Raw genomic sequence first — 22,500 nt, 5'->3', positions numbered from 1 at the left:
TAGGGCCCTTGAGCTGGGGGGTCCTAGAGAAGAAGGATTGGTGACGGCCATTGCGATGGCAGGAATATTAAAATTTGCGCACCCTCCATAGTTGGCAGACATGTGACCCTTGCGGCCACAGTCTCGGCAGAACGTGTTCCAGAACCTCTTCCGTGGCACTGGATGATAAGACCGAGATGGCCCCACAGGTTGCGAATCTGTGGAGTCACCAAGGCTGGCAGTGTGCTCTGGCACAGGTGAAACGTCCTCTGTTGGATCACCCTCGGAAACAAGTCCGGGGTCAACTGGTGGGCTTACCTCTTCCAAAGGGGAGGAGGTAGGCGGTAAAGTGGTAAGAGGCTGAGATGATGCGGAAGAAACGTCTGGCTCTGACACTGGGTCAGGGCCAGGTTCACAAATAAAAGGGATGTCTGGGACATCGGAGGTCAACTAGCCTCTTGAATCTACAAAACTGATGATTAATTATGAGGCATGCTGCAGGGATCCGTTGCATCTGGTAGTGGGAGCTGCGTCCAGGGGAGATACGGCTTAAGTAAATCTCGGCCCCAATATCACCTGATAAACATCATGAAATTGGTCCACTACGCCCACCCCAGCGGCACAATGTGGTTTCCTTGGTCACCTGGTCCAGAAAGGGCATTTTTACATTCAGAAGGACCGAAGGAACAGAATAGAGGTTACCGTCAATCCATTCGAACTGAATTTCTTCGTCCGTCCGGATTTTGGCACCCCTAGGCAATGCCTTTCTGGAAATAAGGGAGACCTGGGCTTCGGTGTCGGCCATGACTTGTACCCACTGATAGGGCGTAGGAGACAGTTCATCAGGCAGGGCTACATGGTAGCCTTGGAGAAGTTTCACCCTGGAAGCTCTCCTCCCAAGGTAGAGACCGACTTGGGCACTGGTCGGAATCCACAGCATGCCCACGCACACAACAAGTGGTGCAGAACCTCCGCAACCACCTCTTACCGGGAGTCCAGCTCATGGTCTGGGGCTTGGAAACTAGCAGAGAGATTGCGTCATCTAGGAGAGCTAGCTCATGCTTTCTCTCTTCTTCTCTTTCCTTTCTCTCTGCTTCTCTGGCTATCCTCTCTGCTTCGCTTTCTTCCTTTCCCTGCTGGCGCGCAGCAGCCTGCTGCGTCTTTATCCACTGGTCAAGTGCTGGTCCAGTGTAACCAGCCTCCCTGCCCAGAGTTATGAGGGCTCCGAGCTTCTCTAGCTCTGGCAAAGAAGTCACGGGAAGCAGGGGAAGACATTTCCCTTAGGCTACAGTAGAGGCTCGGAAGAAAATGAAAATAATGGCCAGGAAACGGGTACTGAATGGAATAGGAGTGCCTACTGTGGAAGTGGCACTCACTTGGAAATGGGTTCTGCAATGTGGTAATGAAAAGTGAAAAGACTGGGTGCTCGGTGGCACTTTGTGAATGGCACCTTCTGCTGAGGTGAAAAAATCGAATGAAGTGCTGTGTACGTCACACTTACGGGCGTTCCCAACTTGGGAGACGTTGGAATGGCTACCTGTACGTCTGTACAGGTGCGCGGCACTTATGAGGAGGCGTTCCTTGGGTTGGTCCGAAGGATCACTGATCCTCGTACACGGACATTAATGGAATTGGGCGTTCCGTAAGGACGGACACGCAGGTTTGTCAGCACTTAGGGCTGGTATTGCGGCGCTTCGGGAGGCGTTCCCTTTGTTGAGTGTTCGAAGGATCACTGACCCTTGTACATGGACACACTAGTTACTTGGGCGTTCCGTAAGGACGGACACGCAGGTTTAATGGCTACCTGTACGGCCTGTACAGGTGCAATGGCACTTATGAGGAGGCGTTCCTTTTTGGGTACTGGTAGCGTGCTGGTGTGTCCCGGACACTACATGCAGTATACTTAAATATACTGAAGTGAAATGGTACTCTGTTCGTGGCAGAGGTAATAGTGGAGGAGAGAAAGTAAAAGGTGGGAGTACTTCAGCAGCCAGTCGATGGACAGTGTCAAGAATTAGTGGCACTGTAAAATGATAAGACCTGACGTGCACTGGTGGTGGCCAGTCCTAAACTGTAACGACTTCCCTGTCTGGAAGTAATGAATTATGAAATGCTCAGTCACTCGCTGAAGTACTCGATAAATGAAAATAAATAAATGCTTGCAAACTGACAATGGACACATGCGTACGTATCACGCTGTGTAAATGAAAGACACAAGAGACTAAAATAATGTTAATTCTGCATGCTATAATTAATGGTAAGATGTAGTACTCTTGGCTTTGTGAATACTGGGTTCTGGTTTTCTCGCTCTCTCTCGAGAGAGAGGGTAAAAAGATATATGAATGAACTCCCTTATATTTGAATTGAACTACTAATGTTAGTTTAATATGACGCAACTTGCGTTAAATGATTTACTTACGTTAACGTTTTTAATGAAAGAATTGCTTTTGGATAACGTTTTATGAAAATGATAACGCGCTCGCGGTGAACGATGTTTACGTTAATGTTAGCGGCTTGCGCTTATGAAATGATTTGCGTTTCAATATGAAATTTACAAAGACGCGTTTTACGTTAACAATTCTTGTGATTTACTCTACTTGAGATACGTTAACTTTATGTAAGATTACTAGGGGTCCCCGTGAACAGTGAAATGACGGTAAGGATTTTAAAACGATGTTAGCAAACAATTGTGAATGAGGCTACGTTAAGTGCGAAGTGAAATGAAATTTTCGCTCAGCGCGCGAGTGAGCGATGCGAGGTGAAACACGTGAAGGAGCTGGGTAGCGCTGCTAGCGCGCAGCATGTCGTTCAAAACAGCTGATTCTCTGTAAATGCGAAGGCAATTTACAACACAAAATTCTACTTTCTTATTCAAGGCGAATTACGTTAATTTCTCTGGCAGAACGATAGATACTAGTACAGACATTGATATTATTTACGTTAAAACTTCGTGACTTACGTTACTTTGCTTAAATTGTTTAGATAATTGAAAGAGAAAACAAACATGGCTGCCGCTGTGAATGAGACGAAGGCCTGGTTAGGACCAGGCGCAGGCGCGAGAGAGCGCGAAGCTGAATTAGCTGAGAGGTAGCGGTTACCAACACTTGGAGGAATGAAAACTAAGTTAAAAATGAAATACCCTAACATATCACAGAACAAAAGAATTGTACACTTCTTTGCCGTAAACTATTAGTAAAAACAAAACACTCCTAACTAGCTAGGCTTTCTCATACAGCAATAAACCCTGCAAAGCACTTCCTAGTTTCGATCTGGTCCTTTCTGGCATCTACTGCAGCACACGTGTTCGTGAGGAGCTCCTACGAGGACAGCACAAAGTAACAGAAAATTCGCGGGGCAAATTGTTTGCTCGCCGCTAAAATAAAGCTCTGGCGCATTCGCCGTTACAATAATAAGATTTCTACCTACGCTCTTTTGACCACTTCAACAATAAAAATACTTAAACGTACCTTAAGCTAACATTGGTTATAGAATAATCATATTAATGAATGGAATACCTTACCGTGAGCCAGTGTGTCTTCTTTCCCTGCAAGTGTGCTTGATTTACGCTTTGTAACATAATTTACAGTTTACGTTTACAACGGATAACGCGATTTACAAGCTTTTTTTAAGCAAGCTAGGTTCATATCCTCGGCGAAGGTCGACAATGTTACGTATATAGGGCCTTGAGAAGAAGCTAGATACGTAAACAGAAATGATTGAGGGGTTTCAAGAGGGAATTGCTTTAACTTACCGTAAGCTGAAAGTTATTATTACGTTCTTTAGAGGAAGGTCGCCAGAAAACTCAGCTCGTTACTTACCACTATTTTATTTACTAAAAGGCCCGTGCTGGGCTGGAGAAAAAGTAAATGATGGCTCCGTTGAGCTGTTTATAGCTGGTTTTCATACACTTGGGTAATGCACACTTGCGGGCAGAGACGGCACGTGACTCATGGAATCTGGAAAAGAATCCCAGATTAAACGAGATAAAAGGAAAACTGACTTCTTGCTTTGATTAAGGCTGATTAATTCTCTAACATTGGGGAAGGTAAACTCGAATGGTTCACTGAGGTATACACGAAAGCTTGGTCTTTAACAAGTCACAAAGGGGAGCACGTGGCCCGATGAGGACAAAGGGCTTTGATGTAGAAGGGGTAAAAATGAGAATTGAAAATGAATTTAGCAAGAGTCGTATGGTAGTAAAAGGTGCTGGGTTGAAGTTTACACTTTCAGACGTACTTTATGCAATATTCAGTGTATCCTTGTAGAAGAATGCGGTCCGACCTCTGTTCAGGTCTGGGGTTCGTGTCCACCAGTACGTCGTGGGTAGGCCTAATTTTGGGAGGCTGGCAATTTGACCTCTGTCCGAGATCACGTCTCGCAGCCGACTGAGAGCGATACTGGTTGTTTTCGAATCACGGGGCTTCCAAAAACCGCCTCGAGCATTGCCTGAAAGGTGGTAAACACAACGCCAGCAAATTGGGAAGGAAAATAGGTCTTATTGTAGAAGTCCCTAAAATCCATCTCGAAGCCTAGCTACTCTTGTGACCTGCCTCTCTTACCCTAAGCTTCCGTCAGACCGGAAATATCATTCCTACGACATACCCACTCTCCCAACAACAGTAGCTTCAGGAGACGGCATGGCTGCTACTTTTATAATTAAATACAACTAAAACTCTGCTGTGGGAAGGCGAGGCGTTCTATAGACGTAGCAATATATATATATATACTATATATTATATATATATTATATATTATATATATATATATATATATATTATATAAGCTAAGCTCCCTCCAATGTCGAGTTCCCTACTACTACAGCAGTCAGTCAAACAGAAGACTGTTCGCAGCCGCCTGTGAAAAGTGTCAGTGGGCAGAGGAAATTGCATGTCGAGCCGAGCCGGGCATCAGCATGATGACCCAGTATCTCTCAAGCGGCCGTTTTCGCCCAACTGTCAAAATGCCCAGGTTTGTTTTCTTTCATCAGTCTCATTGATCACGTTATTTGCCCGTAGGAGGTGTAGCGCCGTCAGTATACCTCACGCGCTTCACTGTAGGCGTAACTTGAGGTTCTTCCCAGCGTTCTCTTCCTTCGGGCCCTAGCTGCAACAACCATTTTCATTCCTTTTACTGTTCCTCAAGCTTATCCTAACAACTGTTTCTTAGTGCAGCTGCTTTGAGGTTGTCCTCTTGCTACACCTTCCAGACCTTTCTACTACTCTCAGCTTCCCGCTCAGCGCTGAATGACCTCATAGGTCTCAGCGCTTGTCCCTTGGCCTAGATTCAGTATTCTATTTCTGTTTTCCCTCAATTGGTTTCATGCAGTGAAGAACGCAGTTTCTTTCAAGCGATTGATGGACGATGCCACGTAAGGAAATAGGCTTATCTTTTTTTTTTCCCCCTTTTAAAGGATTTTTAACTGCATAAGACTGGGAGAACTTTTATTGCCATTCTGTCGACCGAAAAATGACACCTTAATTTCCTTCATAATTCTGCTGCAACTACTTGCAGTGGGAGGCCTCCCTGCATAATCGGCTGCAGTAACATTCTCTCCTCCTGCTCCTCCTGCTCCTCCTCCTCCTCCTCCTCCTCCTTCTTCTTCTTCTTCTTCTTCTTCTTCTTCTTCTTCTTGTGGTTCGGAAAGTTTGCAGTAGTCCAACATATTTGTCAGACATATTCGTAAACATGCCCTTTGGACTATTGTTATGTCAGGTTTGGGTAGTCGATCCAATACTTGTTTAAAAGTGCATCTAGCGCAGCTCAGCTCACAAGGAGAGGCGCCTGTCCAGAAATCAACAACAGCCACGAGAGAGAGACAGCGCGCGCACGGCACTCTCTTTACCACAAAACTAGACTGTTTCCTAGCCTGATCACCCCTAACTTCTTAAATATCCCCGTTTGATTGCCAGTCCTTAGGGAGGTAATGATGTCAGTGCACCTTACGCGGCACACTGTAGGCATTGCATAACGTTCTTTCGAGCGTCCCTGCCTGGAACCCCTTTCATTCCTGTTACTGTACCTCTGCTCATGTTATCTGCCATCTTACTTTCCTCAACCTCTCCTAACAGAGTTTCACAGTGCAACTGCGAGGTTTTCCTCCTGTTACAATTTCATTACTCTTAGTTTTCCTTTCGGCTCTGAGTGACCTCATAGGGCCCACCACTTGGCGTTTTTGGCCTGAATCTTGTAGTATTCCAATTCAAACAGTCAGAACTCGGTAAGTCCTTGTGAAGGCAGTGCTATCGATGACCAGTTTCCCCCAGAAACCGTGAAAACAGGTCGAACCTCCTCTGGTAAATGATTGTTGCCTCGCTATGAATGACCAGTTTCTAAAACGCAATGTCTTACCTTGGTTCATTGGTGTAACGCCAGATTCTAGTTGTGCCATCAGTCAATTCGGATGCGTCTTATAAGTACAGCTGATGGTCTAAACGAATATCGGTTCCTCAGTTCCTGTTTTTCCTTGCTTACGAAAAGAGAAGTTGATTCACTTTTGTTTTTCTGTTATAATGTTTATTTTTCTCTTTGCTTTCAGTTATACACCAAGATCATTACAAAACTGAACCTGAAATATTATTTCACCGTTCTTTCTCACTTGGTTTTTCCTTGTGATAATACACTGTTTGTGAAATATATCAAATTGTCATTCTGAAACGCAAGAAAAAACACCACTCGTTTGAGACCGAAAAATTGTCGAGTGAAAGTTTATCATCAATTTTTGTTATTAATCATTTAGTCCACTCCTCCTCTCACAGTACTTAACAGTACTTATTCTCTCTCTCTCTCTCTCTCTCTCTCTCTCTCTCTCTCTCTCTCTCTCTCTCTCTCTCTCTACCATCTTTTTGTTACTCTCTCTCTCTTCCCTCTTTTTACCATCTTTTTGTTACTCTCTCTCTCTCTCTCTCTCTCTCTCTCTCTCTCTCTCTCTAGAGGAGTACGATAAAAATCTAGAGTACGACGAGAACACGGGCATAGATAAGTACTGCGAAGCCTTTCTAGAGGAATGTACAGAAAAACATTCTAGAGGTATACCATTAAAGCAAATACTAACAATACTAACGCCTAAGTGGTTCAACAGAGAAATTAAAAATAGGATAAGAGACAGAGACACATTGCACAATCGATGAACACACCCAACACTAGAAGAAGCAAGCAGGCATAAAGTACTCAATAGAATGGTGGACAAATTAGTAAGAAATGCAAAGATAAATGAGGATAAGAGAGTTGCATCACTTTGTAAAGAAAACCCAAAAGAATTCTTTGAGCATGTTGATAGTAGGAAACCAATAAGAAATAGCATAAGTCCCCTAAGGGACAATAGAGATAACCTGGTGAACTCAGACTTGGAAAAAGCAGAATTATTGAATAGTTTTTTTTACTAGTGTTTTCACAATTGAAGACACTAACTCAGTACCGGAACCTGCTATTAAATATGAAGGGGCAAGACCGTTGGACAAAAAAATATTCACAGAAGAGGACATGAAAAGCAAAATAGACAAAATCAACAAGTTCAAATCTCCTGGCCGGATGGGATTCATCCAAGAGAAATGAAAGAGCTAAAAGAGGAGATAGTTCCTCACCTATAGAAACTCTACAGAAAAAGTGCAAAACAAAGAAAGGCACCAAAAGGATGGAAACTAGGCAATCTGCCCCCAGTGTACATAAAAGGTCCAAGAGAAGAGCTGGGAAATTATAGACCAATCTATCTAACGTCGGTCGTTTGTAAGATTTTTGAGTCCATAATTGCAGATGAAATTGTGGAGCACAGTGACAGAAACAACTTGCTGTTAAACAGCCAACACGGTTTCAGCAAAATAGATCCTGCCTATCAAACCTCTTGGAATTTTTTCTTAACATGATTGGTGTTTACGACAGTAGTATAGAGCGATAGATATACTCTACTTAAATTTCCAAAAGGCCTTTGACAAAGTTCCACACAAGAGACTAATGACCAAGTTAGAGCTTTAGGAATTGTAGGAGAAACAGCAGACTAGATCGAAGACTGGGTAACTTATAGAAAACAGAGTCGTAATAAATGGTGAAGGATCAGAATGGGCAGATGTAACAAGCGGAGTTCTTCAGGGTTCTGTCCTTGGCCCTCTCTTGTTTTTGATTTACATTAATGACACTGATGTAGGCTTAACTAGCAGGATAGCCAAATTTGTAGAAGACACCAAACTAGGTGCAAATGCGGCAGACCCAAATACAGTTGAAAGTTTAAGAAACGATCTAATGAAAATAGGAGAGTGGTCGAAAAGATGGCAAATGCTTTTTAACTTGAATAAGTGTCAAGTGTTACAAATATGAACAAATAACCCTCATGCCAGCTACATGCTGCTTGGGAATGACATAAATAGTGTAGAACAAGAGGAGGATCTTGGAGTCATTATTACCACAAAACAGCGCGTAAAAGCTGAAAAGAAGGCACAGAAATTAGTGGAAAACACAAAGAAGCAGTTCAAATACAGAAGCAAGGAAACTGTAGTGCAGCTCTACACATCAATAGTTAGACCTCATCTTGGATATGCAGTACAGTTTTGGTCACCAACACTAAGAAAAGATATAAATAGATTAGAAGGAGTACAAGCAAGAGCCACAAAGTTAATTCCATCCATCGGGCAAATAAGTTACCAAAGACGACTAGAGAGCCTGAACATGTATGGCTTAGAAACACGACGATTGCAAAGACAACTAATAGAAACATTTAAAATAGTGAAAGGCATAACAAACTTAGACTGTAACCTATTTACATTAAACGAAAACCAGACAAGAAATAATGGATGGAAACTAGAACTGAAGAGATACAACACATCCCATTGTGGGAACTTCTTTACGTACAAGATATGTGACACATGGAATAAACTGCCACCAGAAGTTGACAGCAACAGTGTGGAAGAGTTCAAAAGAAAGCTAGACAAAATCATTAGGACACTGAATGAACAGAAAAGCCTGCTCCTAGATGTAAGTAAGCACACGATGTCTCCTTAGATGGACTAACAAGTATTTGAGACATCCTAATCCGTGCAACTCCTTGTAACTTATTCTCTCTCTCTCTACCATTTTTTTGTTACCCCACCCACCCTCTCTCTCTCTCTCTCTCTCTCTCTCTCTCTCTCTCTCTCACGTACCAGACCCATCGGGTAATGCATTTGTAACACCGGTACAGTCTTTGAGTGATGATCTGCGATGAAAGAAGAGACCGTAATGGACGACTTCCTGCATTCATCATCCAGGTTATCTATCGCACGGATGAACGCTTCCTCATCCAACAACCCTCTCCTACCCCTCCTCCCCTCCCCATTCCTCCCCCCTCCACCTCCTCCTCCTCATTTTCCTCTCTCACCTCACCTTTTCAGTGACGTAACAGGATGGGATCTTTTAGACCGGGTCATTATGTCGAGTTCTGGTGCTGGTGTGTATTATAAGCGCCCAGTCTGGGACACAATGAGGGCGGCGCCGTTGTTGCTTTTGTTCGCGCGCGACCCTGGCATTTGCGACGCCCGATCGTCGTCAATTGGTCAGTCATGATTTGGTCGCAGCTGTCGCCATTTGCTGAATGTTGCTTTGTCGCTCGACACTTGACAATTGCGACGCCTGATAATACTGTATGAGTCTGTCGTGATTTAATGGCAGATGCGCTGGCCTCCGTTGGGCTGTTTGGCTGTGAATTCGGTTGTCATAGAGTACTATTCTAAAGAAGACACTACTTGGGTACGTTTCGCTGGCATATAACCACCAGGCTCGGCGAAAGAGGCACTGTAGGCATTACTGAAAAGGTCTTTGCAGCGTCCCTTCGTTTGGCCCCTAGCAGCAACCCCTTTCATTCCTTTTACTATACCTCCATTCATATTCTCTTTCTTCCATCTGACTCCCCACCCCCCACCCACCCTCTTGCTCATAATTCTTTGATTAACTGTAAAACTGCTAAGTTTTCCTCCTGTTACAACTCTCAAACCTTCTCAACTCTCAGTTCCCTATCAGCACTGAATGACCTTATAGGTCCCAGCGCTTAGCCCTAAGTCTACATTCTAATCTCGGCGAAAGAGAATCCAGAGATAATTATGATGACGTCACAAGAACAAGGAAAAGCTCCAGAGTTGGCGAATTTGGAAGCAAGATTTGTTGGCAAGAGTCCGTGCTCCACTCACGGACGGTTCCCCAAAAGGGGCCTCCTATTTTGTTTGGGGGGGTTGAGGGGGTGGTTGGTTAGGTTTCCGTTTTGGAATGAGGTCTCAAATCCTTGATAATATTCGTCATGGCTTCGACCGTTTACAGTTGATTAACCATCAAGTACCTAGTTCACTGACATATATACTATATATATATATATATATATAATATATATAAATATATATTAATATATATATATATATATATATATGTATATATATAATAATATAATATATGATAATATATATATATATCAATATATATAATATATATTATATATATATCTAAATAATATATATAATATAATATATATATACATAATATCATATATATATATATATATATTATTATATATCATATAATATACATAATATATATATATATATATATATATATAGTATATATATATATATATAAATATATACTATATATATATATATAATATAATGTAATTTATTTATATATATGTGTGTGTATTATTATATATGTATATATATATATTATAATATTGTATATTATATGTATATTATATATCGATATATATTTTATAGATATATATATATATATATATATATATATATAATATCATATATATATATATATATATATATATATATATAATTATATATATATACCTCATATAACATATATATATATATATATATCATATATATATATATTATATATAGATATATATATATATATATATATATATATATATATACATATTATATATATATATATATATATTATATACATGCATATAATATATGCTAGTATATATTGCAAATCAGTTCCGTGCACCGTAATGACCTCCTGCAGGATAAGATTTCGGTGCCCAACACATTTGCAATCGAAGGCGTTTCGTGATTTCATTTGCAGAGAGGAGGAGGACAGGCGGTAAAGCGTCCACCGCCACTCGATCCAGTCAACCAATCAGCAGGCGACAGCGCGATCCCAATGGAGATGGATGAGCGATTTCATTTCCCACGATCAGGGGACACTCTCTTCATTTTGGTTATTATTGTTGGTGTTGGGAGGCGTCGTGCTTCTTTGGTTAAAGTTCTCTTGAGACGTCGTGCTTCTTTTGGTTAAATTTCTGAGACGTCCGTGCTTCTTTATTTTGTAAAGTTCTCTTGAGACGTCGTGCTTCTTTTGGTTAAATTTCTGAGACGTCGTGCTTCTTTTGGTTAAATTTCTGAGACGTCGTGCTTCTTTTGGTTAAATTTCTGAGACGTCGTGCTTCTTTAGGTAAAGTTCTCTGGAGACGTCGTGCTTCTTTGGTTAAATTTCTGAGACGTCGTGCTTCTTTAGGTAAAATTCTCTGGATACGTCGTGCTTCTTTTGGTTTAGGTTCTCTGAGACGTCGTGCTTCTTATGGTTAAAGTTCGCTGAGACATCGTGCTTATTTTGTTAAAGGTTCCTGGGATGTCGTGCTTCTTGGGCTAAAGTCCTCTAAGACGTCGTGCACCTTTTCTTAAAGTTCTCTGAGACGTCTTCCTTCTTGAGTTAGAGTTCTCCAAGATGGCGTGCTCCTTTTGTTAAGTTCTCTGAGACTTCGTGCTTCTAAGGTCTCTGAAACATCATGCTCCAAGATGTCGTGCTTCTTGGGTTAAGGTTCTCTGAGACATCATGCTTTTTTGGTTAAAGTTCTCTGAGACGTCGTGCTTCTTTTGGTTAAGGTTCTCTGAGACGTCGTGCTTCTTTTGGTTTAGGTTCTCTGAGACGTCGTGCTTCTTTTGGTTTAGGTTCTCTGAGACGTCGTGCTTCTTTTGGTTTAGGTTTTTCTGAGGACGTCGTGCTTCTTTGTTCGGTGGTTCTCTGAGACGTCGTGCTTCTTTTGGTTAAGGTTCTCTGAGACGTCGTGCTTCTTTTGGTAAAGGTTCTCTGAGACGTCATGCTTCTTTGAGTAAAGCTCTCTGAGACATCTTGCTGCTTAGGTTAAAGTTCTCTGAAATTTTGTTTTATATCATTCGACTATAATTTTTTCCCGTTAAATAATTTCATTTTTTTTGTTTCATTCTCTCGTCCTTTTTGCTGCTTCTCGTTTTGTAGATGTAATGGAAAATTTTTTCCTTTCATTCGTTTTCTTAGAAAGCGTTTTCTCGTATTCATTTTTATTAGAAATCATTTTCCCTTTATTCTTTTTTTATTAGAAAACATTTTCATATCATTTGTTTTCACTGGAAAGCGTTTTCCCTTATTCATTTTCATTAGAAAGGGTTTGCCCTTTATTAATTTTTATTAGAAAGCTTTTTCATCTTAATTTTTGTTAGAAAGCTTTTACATTTTAATTTTTTTAGAAAGTTTTCTCCTTTATTATCAGAAAGCATTTTCCTTTCATTTATTTTTATTAGAAAGTGGTTTACCTCTACTTGTTGTATTAGAAAGCGTTTTCTTTTATTCATTTTTATTAAAAAGCACTTTTTTACTCGTTTTTATTAAAAAGCATTTTATTTTATTCATTCTTATTAGAAAGCATTTTCTTTCATTCACTTTTATTTGAAGGCATTTTCATTTTATTTGTTATTTTATTAGAAAGCATTTTCCTTTTATTTATTTTTATTAGAGAGCGTTTTCCTTTTGCTCATTTCTATGAGAAAGTGTTTTCATTTTCATTATTATTGGAAAGCGTTTGCCTTTTGTGTATTTTATTAGAGAGCTTTTTCCTTGTGCATTAATTCATTAGGAAGTGTTTTCCTTTTATCACTTTTGTTAGAAATTGCTTTCCCTATATTCATATTTATTAGAAAGCATTTTCCTTGTATTTTTCTGAGCTTTTCCGTTCTATTAATGTGTTAGACAGCATTTACTTTTTAATTTATTTTATTAGAAAGCGTTTTCCTTTTAATTCATTTTATTAGAAAGAATTTTCTTTCAATTTATTTTATTAGAAAGCATTTTCATTTTATTTGCTTTTATTAGAAAACCTTTTCCTTTTTATTTAATTTTCTTAGCAAGTGTTTTCCTTTTTATTTATGTTATTAGAAAGCATTTTCATTTTATTTTTATAAGTAAGCGTTTTCCTCCCATTTACGTTTATTAGTAAACGTTATCCTTTTATCTATCTTCATTTAGATCTATCTTTATTTAGAAAGCGTTTTTCTCGTATTTACTTTTATTAGAAAGTGCATTTTCCTTTTATTCATTTTTATTTGAAACCATTTTCCTTTTAGTTACTTTTATTACAAAACAATTTCCCTTTATTTATTTTGTAAGAAGGCATTTACTTTTATTTGTATTAGGAAGCATTTTCCTTTTATTTCATTTATTTAGAGAGCTATTTCCTTTTATTCACTTTCATAAAAAAGCGTTTTCCTTTCATTTATTTTTATTAGCAGGCATTTTCCTTTGATTCATCTTTATTTGAAAGCGTTTTTTCTTTTATTTTAATTTTTTCGTGAAAGTGACTATTGTCTTTTCATTTCTTCAGTACTCTCTCTCTCTCTCTCTCTCTCTCTTCTTCTTCTTCTTCTTCTTCTTCTTCTTCTTCTTCTTCTTCTTCTTCTTCTTCTTCTTCTTCTGTTTTATCTTCTCCCTTTCTTGCACGTAATTTTATTTAAGTTTTTACTTCCCATCGTATTTCATTTAGCGCGCTTCTTTTATCTCATGGATATTATTAATATTTCTACGATACCCTTAAATCAGTGTTATACGTGTAGGTAATGATGACAGCTTCTCCTGTTTCCTTAAAGAGTATAGTGACAGAAGTTTCCGGTACGAATTCATTCTTGCAAAACATCTTCAGTGCTCCACTTTTTAATTTATTTTAACTTTGATAATAATAATGATTATTATTATTGTTATTGTTATTGTTATTTTTTTATTTCACAGTCATCCCAATCGACTGGGTGGTTTTTATAGTGTGGGGCTCCGGGTTGCATCCTGCCTCCTTAGGGGTCCATCACTTTTCTCACTGCGTGTGCTGTTTCCAGGAGCACACTCTTCTGCATGAGTCATGGAGCTACTTCGGCATCTAGTTTTTCCAGGTTCCTTTTCAGGGATCTTGGGATCGTGCCTAGTGTTCCTATGGTTATGGGTACAATTTCCACTGGCATATCCCATATCCTGCTTTTTTCTGTTTTCAGGTCTTGCTACTTATCAATCTTTTCTCTCTCTTTCTCTTCTATTCTGCTGTCCCATGGTATTGCGACATCAATGAGTGATACTTTCTTCTTGATTTTGTCAATCAACGTCACGTCCGGTCTATTGGCACGTATCTCCCTATCTGATCTTATACCATAGTCCCAGAGGATCTTGCCTGATCGTTTTCTATCACTCCTGAATCACTCCTTCAGGAGTGAAAGAAAACAGTAATACGTAACACTTATTACTGTTGAAGGCCTGCTCACACTAGGAAACATTCTTTGGAAACAAAGTTTGCAAACTGTTCTATTTTTCATTCTCCTGTCTCTGTATATTTCTGGGTCTTCGTCTACTTTTATCAGTCCTTTTTCTCATGCACTTCTTAGCCACTCGTCTTCAATAGTTTTCAGATATTGCCCCAGTGCTCTGCTGTCGATGTTGACGCAGTTCTCAATGCTTAGTAGCCCTCTCCTTCCTCTCGTGTTATGTATAGTCTGTCTGCATATGCTCTTGAGTGGAGTGCTTTATTTATTGTCATGTGTTTCCTAGTTTTTCTGCTCTATGCTGCGGAGCTCAGGCTCTTGCACTGTATCTGATTACTGGTATTTCCGGCGTTGAGTTTTGACTTTGAGTATCGCCTTAAGTCTCTGCATACGTATATTTTTTCCTGATCGTGTCCTTAATCTGTTGATTTTTTATATACTCTCCTTCTATTATTCCCAGGTATTTGTATCCTATCTCATCTATGTGTTTGATGATATTCCCATCTGGTAGCTTGATCCCTTCAGTCTTTGTTACTTTGCCTTTTTGTATGTTGACCAAGGCATATTTTTCTATTCCAAACTCCATCCTGATGTCCCCAGATACAATTCTTACAGTCTGGATTAGGGTATCTATTCCCTTGATGCTCTTACCATAAAGCTTGATGTCGTCCATAACATCAGATGGTTAATTCTGTTGCCTCCTCTCTTGAGTTGGTACCCAGCATCCATCTTCTGTAGTACTTTTGTCATGGGAATCATTGCTACTATGAGGAGTAGCGGGAACAGTAAGTTGTCTTGAAAGATCCCTCTCCTGATGTTAACCTCTCCTAGTCTTATCTCAGAGCTTGAAAGTGCTGTATTCCAGTTGCGCATTTTATTTTTGACTAAGCTTATGGTGTTTGCCTCTGCCCCATATATTTTCAAGCATTCTACTAGCCATGTGTATGGTATCATGTCGAAGGCTTTCTTGTAGTCAGTCCATGCCATGCTTATGTTGGTTTTCCTTCTCTTACTTCATTACAATTTTGTCTATCAGGAGCTGGTCTTTAGTGCCCCTACACTTCCTTCTGCAGCCTTTATGTTGGTGGGGGATGGTGTTTGTATCCTCCAGGCAGTTGTATAGCCTTTCAATAATGATACCTGTCATTCAATCACGGCCAAATGGCTGGTCCAATGGGCATTAAACTTGGCAGAGTTATAATGGGGGACCCCTAAGACGGTTTATAATGGGTTTCATCCTACCTCCCCTCCGAAGTGGGTGTGGGTGAGAAGGGATTCCCTGAAACGGAGTTGCTCCTGCTCGTGAAATGGGGCTGGTTGTGCCCGTAGACTTAGATACTTTACGAATTTTCATACATAATTTCTGTATACATATATTATGTTTGCTAGTAATAAAAATAATCATAATAATAATAAACAAAAGATCCACTCCACTTTTTAGTGGATTTTGTCCTTAATAATAATAGTTAATAGATTTATCCTTAATAATAATAATTAATGGATTTATCTTTAATAATAATTAAGGGATTAATCCTTAATAATAAAAATTAATGGATTTATCTTTAATAATAATAATCAATGGATTTATCTTTAATAATAATAATAATAATAATAATTAATAATAATAATAATAATAATAATAATAATAATAATAATAATAATAATAATAATCTATTCCACTTTCAAGATTATCCCGCCGAATCTTACCCCCCAACCAATTAATATTCTCTCATTTTGTTTAGGTCAAAAACTAATTTGGTGTTTTTGCTTTCTGATAGATCTCCAGACTAAACCCACACTCTATCTTACAGGTCCACAAAGTCCTGGGCTGTAAAAAACCCCTAATGCAAGCAATGCATTCTAACTACACACTCATTTTCATTTTATATAAATGCTAGTACATTGGTGGCTCAGCTCAGATGGCGCAAGATACCTGGTCGTTCGTTTTCACACAAGTTTGTCAATGTTTTTAGACAGAGTTTTTATTCTTTTTGTTTTTTGGTTGTCAGAAACTTCTGGGGTTTCCCCATGCAAAAATAAATAAGTAAATAATGAAATCTGAGGGCAGTTATTGGACCAGAATAAAAACGGAGGAGACAATTGGAGTGGATGAATATGTAACGCGGGACAGCAAACACAAAGGAAGATAAAAAAAACGGTCAGTAAAGTCCTGACAACTGGATATGCCGCTATGCAAAGACCCTTCTCAAAAAAGTGCCGATTTGGGATAGTGTGAAGAGAAGCTGCAGACACTAATCAAAGAGTTTGAAATTGTTTTGCAAAGTGAGGAGGCTGAACAAGTAAACGACGTGAAGAGTTAAGGTTGAGAGGCGTTTCAATCAGGATTAATAGTGTACAGGGGTAGACCGTCCCGTCGTTACCACGCATATTTGTAACGTCATTGGTAGGCGGCCATAAAAGAAAACCAAGAAAACAAGTAAATTAAGGGTCACTATGGGAATTGTTTGCCCAAACCTATTACCTATCTCTTTCACGACCTTGTGTGAGAGAGGTCCCCGTTAATCGCCAGGTAATGGATGATAGTTCCCTTGTTCTTCACTCTGGTGGGGTCAATACTGACTGATGACTTTTTTTACCTGAACCTCAGACAGATCAGCCACGTGACGTCATGCGCGAGATTGTCTTATTTTGGTCAGAAGCGGTTTAACCCTGTACTCTGTTAATCCTGGTTTAAATCACGTGGTTATTTTGAGAGTAAATGAAGCGAGTAATGGTAGTATGGAAGAGGAGTAGTCTCTCTCTCTCTCTCTCTCTCTCCAAGATTTCAGACCAAAATGCGTATTGGGACAATCTCTTAACTGGCCTTCATGTAGCGTCAAAGAAACAAGCTTTAGGCAATCGAAGGTAATTATTTCGGAAAGCTCCAAGAGATTCGAGGTGTCGATACAGCGTTCATGATGCAGACTGCAGTATTTAAGGAATATTATATATATATATATATATATATATATATATATAATATATAGATATATATATATAAGATATATATATATATATATATATATATCTATATATATATTATATAGATATAGATATAATATATCTATATATATATATATATATACATACTTCTTCGCGCGGTCCATTTTACAGTCACTGTTTTATTAAGTATTATATGTCAATCTGAAGAGTATACCCTCATATTAATGATCGAAGAAAAAATTATTTTGGTGGATGGGAAACTTGACTACTTTCTGCGAGATAAAAATGATTGTACGACATTTCCCTTAGCGATTAGTAGACATATATATATATATATATATATATATATATATATATATATAATATATATATATATATATGTATACATCGAGCTACAATGGTCCTTTAATATCTAATTTGCTCTACTCGGAATTAATATTTTTTTCATATATGTTTAACAGAAGGGGAATTTTTTGTCGATAAGAGATTTGTCGGCTCCTGGGCGCGAACCATCGAAACCAAACAAATCCAGGAGGACAGTGAAACTTAAACCCACACCGCCACCGCAAGAGGCTATAAGTTTATGCCGTCTCTCACCTACAAATACCTGTCACTCTCAGGTATTGGTTGTTTGGAGACTGCATCAACCCACCTCGACCTCGGTAACGTTGTTGTGCTTTTGACAGCACGTAGCCATTATATAAGTCATATCACATTACCGTGATTCATATACATACATCGAGCTAAAAATGTCCTTTAATATCTTGCGGTGGCGGTGTGAGTTTAAGCTTCACTGTCGTCCCGGATTTGTTTGGTTTCGATGGCTCGTGCCCGGGAGCCGACAAATCTCTTATCAACAAAAAATTCCCCTTCGGTTAAACACATGAAAATATATTAATTCCGAGGTAGAGCAAATTAGATATTAAAGGACATTTGTAGCTCGATGTATGTATATGAATCACGGTAATGTGATATGACATATATATATATATATATATATGTACGTATGTATGTATGTATATATACGTAGAGGTGAAAAATGCAAGACCAGGTACCAAACGAGTTCGTGTAATGTGTACACTTATTCGGAGTACAAAGTAAAATAAGTAAATAGAGGCATAAACAAGACAATTTCACAAAACAGAGATCAAAGCCATTAACAAGTAAACCATCATTACAAATAAAGCACTTGTCAATTGACCTGTTCAAATTGCATAACTGCATAAAACACCGTTACCGTTATGCAGTTCGAATAGGTCAATTGACAAGTACTTTATTTGTACACATGAATGATTTTAACCATAGTATAGACTGGCAAAATTCATCTGAGGTAATTTTTTTAACCATATTGTAAAAAGAAACAATTGAATCTGCCTTCATTAAGCATTTTAACAATCAACTTATGAATCTGAGTCCAGGTCTTTTTAAATTAGTTACCTTGTTTGTAAAATTGTAGGAAAATACAATGTCACGTTTTAGCAACAACCTGTTATACTATAACGGCAGTTTCAGTTCTTAAGCACTTTTAAAGTATTCTTACTTGTTTGGTAGATGACAAATTGTAATGATGGTTCGCTTGTTTATTTGTATGGTGTTTTTACGTTGCATGTAACCGGTGGTTATTCAGCAACGGGACCAACGGCTTTACGTGACTTCCGAACCACGTTGAGAGTGAACTTCTATCACCAGAAATAAACATCTCGAGAATCGAACTCGCGGCCACCGATGATGGTTTGCTTGTTAATGGCTTTGATCTCTGTTTTGTGAAGTTTTCTTGTTTATGTCTCTATTTATTTATTTTACTCTGTACCCCGAAGAAGTGTATGCAATACAAGAAAGCGCTTATTTGCTACCTGGTCTTTTATTTTTCACCTCTCATGTGGCTATTTACGTACATATTTGTCACGTGCTGTTCGGTGACTTATCGCTGGTATGTATGTATGCATGTATGCATATATATATATATATATATATATATATATATATATATATATATATATATATATATATATAGTATGTGATTTTCTGATTATTGTGAATGGCTCCAGAGAAAATGAACACAATTATTGCCACCATCACCGTCGTCACAGCAGAAGCATTTGTGCAAAAAGCTTTGGCAAAACCTCATTGGCACAATTCAATCTCCCAACCGACAACGCCTTCCAGCCTGGCTATCTCTTTGTCCCTGGAAAACTTTTAACTTTAATACTACAGCTACTCCCATGAGCCCATGTTTAGTAAATACTGCCTATACTACGCTATGTAGGGTGTTAAAAACTGCACCATGTTGAGTATTAAACTGAAATAATACCCAGACTACACCAGCTAATCTCGAATTTCTTTTTGTTCATTTTTATGGCTAAACAAACCTCCTTAACCACGTCCTCCTCGGACTACATTTCTCACTCATTCGACCCCTCTTTCTCTATGGTATCTGAAAATCAATTTCCCCTAGCGGTTTCCATTTTGTTGTCTGTTATTCGCATTGAACAGTCGCACACTTCACTTCAGTAAAGAATAACTTGGCTCAGCATTCGCATCGGGCAGTCCAACTTCTGCATCCAGAAATACTTCTTCCTCCAGATATATATATATGATATATATATATATATATATATATAATATATATATATATCATATACATATACACATATACAATATATAATATATATACATATACATACATATAACATATACTATATATTATACATACAATATATATATTATATATATATATATATATATATATATATATATCATACAATATAATATATATATATCATAAATACATACATATATACATATATCATATATATATATATATAATATATATATATATGATACATATACATATATATACATGTATATTATATGTATATATATATGTAGTAGATATAGATATATATATATTTATAAATATATATATATATATTTATATAATAGATATCATGTATTATATAATATAAAATAAATATATATATATACATATTATAAAAGGTATAAGCCACGAAGGGAAAAATAAACACAGAGTTTCTTCGTGGCTTATACCTTTATTTATGGATTTATCACGTTCCAAACTTTCGTGATTCAGTTATACATACATACATACATATACATACATATATATATATATATATATATATATATATATATATATAATATATATATATATATATATATGTGTGTGTGTGTGTGTGTGTGCGTGTGTATAACCGAGTCACGAACGTTTGAAACGTGATAAATGCATAGATAAAGGTAAAAGCCACGAAGAAAAGATAAACAACGGAGTAGCTACAAGATCTTCCGACTCCAACGTCCTTTACTTAGCGGACAAACTGACTTACAAGAGAAACTGAGAGTACAAGGAAGGGTCGTATTAGTGACAAATGGGGATTATAAGGAGATTAGTGTGTGTGTAACACACTACCACTAAACCATATTTGTATGTCATAAATCATACTGCGACGTGGTTCGGAAGTCACGTAAAGCCGTTGGTCCCGTTGCTGAATAACCACTGGTTCCATGCAACGTAAAAGCACCATACAAACAAAAAAATCATACTGCCATCTATTTCTGTCTCCTTAAGTTCCTTTTACCCTGATTGATTTGCACCCCACTAACATTCACTGTCAACTTACTGTAACCTTTCATAGTGCAAACTTTTTCCATCATATAAATAACACGAACCATGCCATGGATTGGAGCTCATCCCAAATTTTATACAAGAGCAGCTGTCGATACAAATGTCAGGTGGTAGAATCTTCACTGATAAAACGACAAGATAATAGGATCAACCTTTCCAATGGAGCCTGGGATTCTAACCATTTAGAAACTGTCTTCCTTAAGGCAACGAGGAAGCGGATGAAGACAACTGACAGAACCTAAGGGCCTATCTCCTGCTATATATTTCCCCAATGTAACTACTTCCGTCATTCACCACTTTATAAGGGTGGAAGTCAGTCCTCCAAAATATAGTCCTTAGCTTAAAACCAGAGTGTTTTAATGGGCCTTTTATACTTGAGACGTATCCTGTTTTAACAGAAGATTTTATTAATATATATATGTATATTTTGTTATATAATATATATATATATAATATATATATATATCTATATATATATATATAGATAATAAGATAATAGAGGATACAAACCTGACAGTCAAAATTATCAAAGTAACTACACACCACCTAATAATATTTCAAATTGATTTCAAAATGGTCAGTGGGATTTGCGAAGCGTCCGTAAACAAAATCACTGCAGTCAGTTCACGAACACCATCAAGAACTCGTCACTGTACAGTCCATCAGCACCATCAAAGCGCGACTGACTAATAAAGAGGAACATCACTCTATATAAGGAAGATCACATATGGCTCATCACAGCGATGGAAAATGATGAACGCCGTTTCAGAACACTTTTCGGAATTATTTGTCGCACTCATTCTTGGTCGTTGGTGATCCTTTTGCTATCCGTTTGTTATCCTTGGAATGTTGGTGATTCACTGCCGCGTCCGCGGAGCTGCTAGTTTTCCCGAAGGACACCCTTTCTCTCTCTGCAGGATTTTCACCATATTTCACAGCGGCCATAGCGGATGGCTAAGTTAAGCTTGATTACATAGCAAGTGGGCCGAGTTCAAAATGTTTCGTTTACGGTTTCGTTATGGTTCGTTCGGGTCTCGTCCAGATCGAGACGTTGCATTACATCGCTTGTTTTCTAGTTGCTGCAAGAGAATCTGTTCAAACTTTTATCAGAGTTAAGTCGAGAAATTCAAGAATAGAGGAATATACGAGCATTGGTAATAAAAAGATCATTGTTTCTTAACACTTCGTGCGTTCATGTGCAACTCACACGGAGGGAGGGACGGACGGGTCTGTTCAAAACAGCTCTAAACACCTCACCGCCGCAAATGATGCATAGTTTCTCATGCCCTGAGCCTGCCTCTTCCTTTCTCAATTCAGTTATTTCCTTTTTATATCACATTTTCTTTCGAAGGTTCCCGCATAACTGCTTGATAATCGCATGATGACTTCTGTACACTCGTTCATTCTCTTACTCAG

General features: G+C 38.3%; 1 protein-coding gene across 6 annotated transcripts in view; it reads right to left on the bottom strand.

The window, feature by feature from the left end:
• Positions 1 to 22,027, bottom strand: part of LOC135213737 (insulin-like growth factor-binding protein complex acid labile subunit) — a 50,637-nt gene extending 28,610 nt beyond the window's left edge. The window contains exons 1-2 of one of the 6 annotated variants that reach the window (XM_064247852.1): positions 21,881 to 22,027; positions 6,328 to 6,627 (exon numbers count right to left, since the gene is read on the bottom strand). The gene's annotated coding sequence lies outside the window, so the exon portion shown is untranslated. Of the gene's footprint in view, positions 1 to 6,327; positions 6,628 to 21,594; positions 21,860 to 21,880 lie in introns of those variants that run through there. The other 5 variants (XM_064247853.1, XM_064247854.1, XM_064247856.1 and 2 more) reach the window with 5 other exon arrangements.
• Between the last annotated feature and the right edge of the window lie 473 nt (positions 22,028 to 22,500).

The sequence above is a fragment of the Macrobrachium nipponense genome, chromosome 43 (genome assembly GCF_015104395.2).
Source record: "Macrobrachium nipponense isolate FS-2020 chromosome 43, ASM1510439v2, whole genome shotgun sequence".
In the NCBI taxonomy this organism is placed as follows: Eukaryota; Metazoa; Arthropoda; class Malacostraca; order Decapoda; family Palaemonidae; genus Macrobrachium; species Macrobrachium nipponense.
This window is presented reverse-complemented; position numbering and strand designations above follow the sequence as displayed.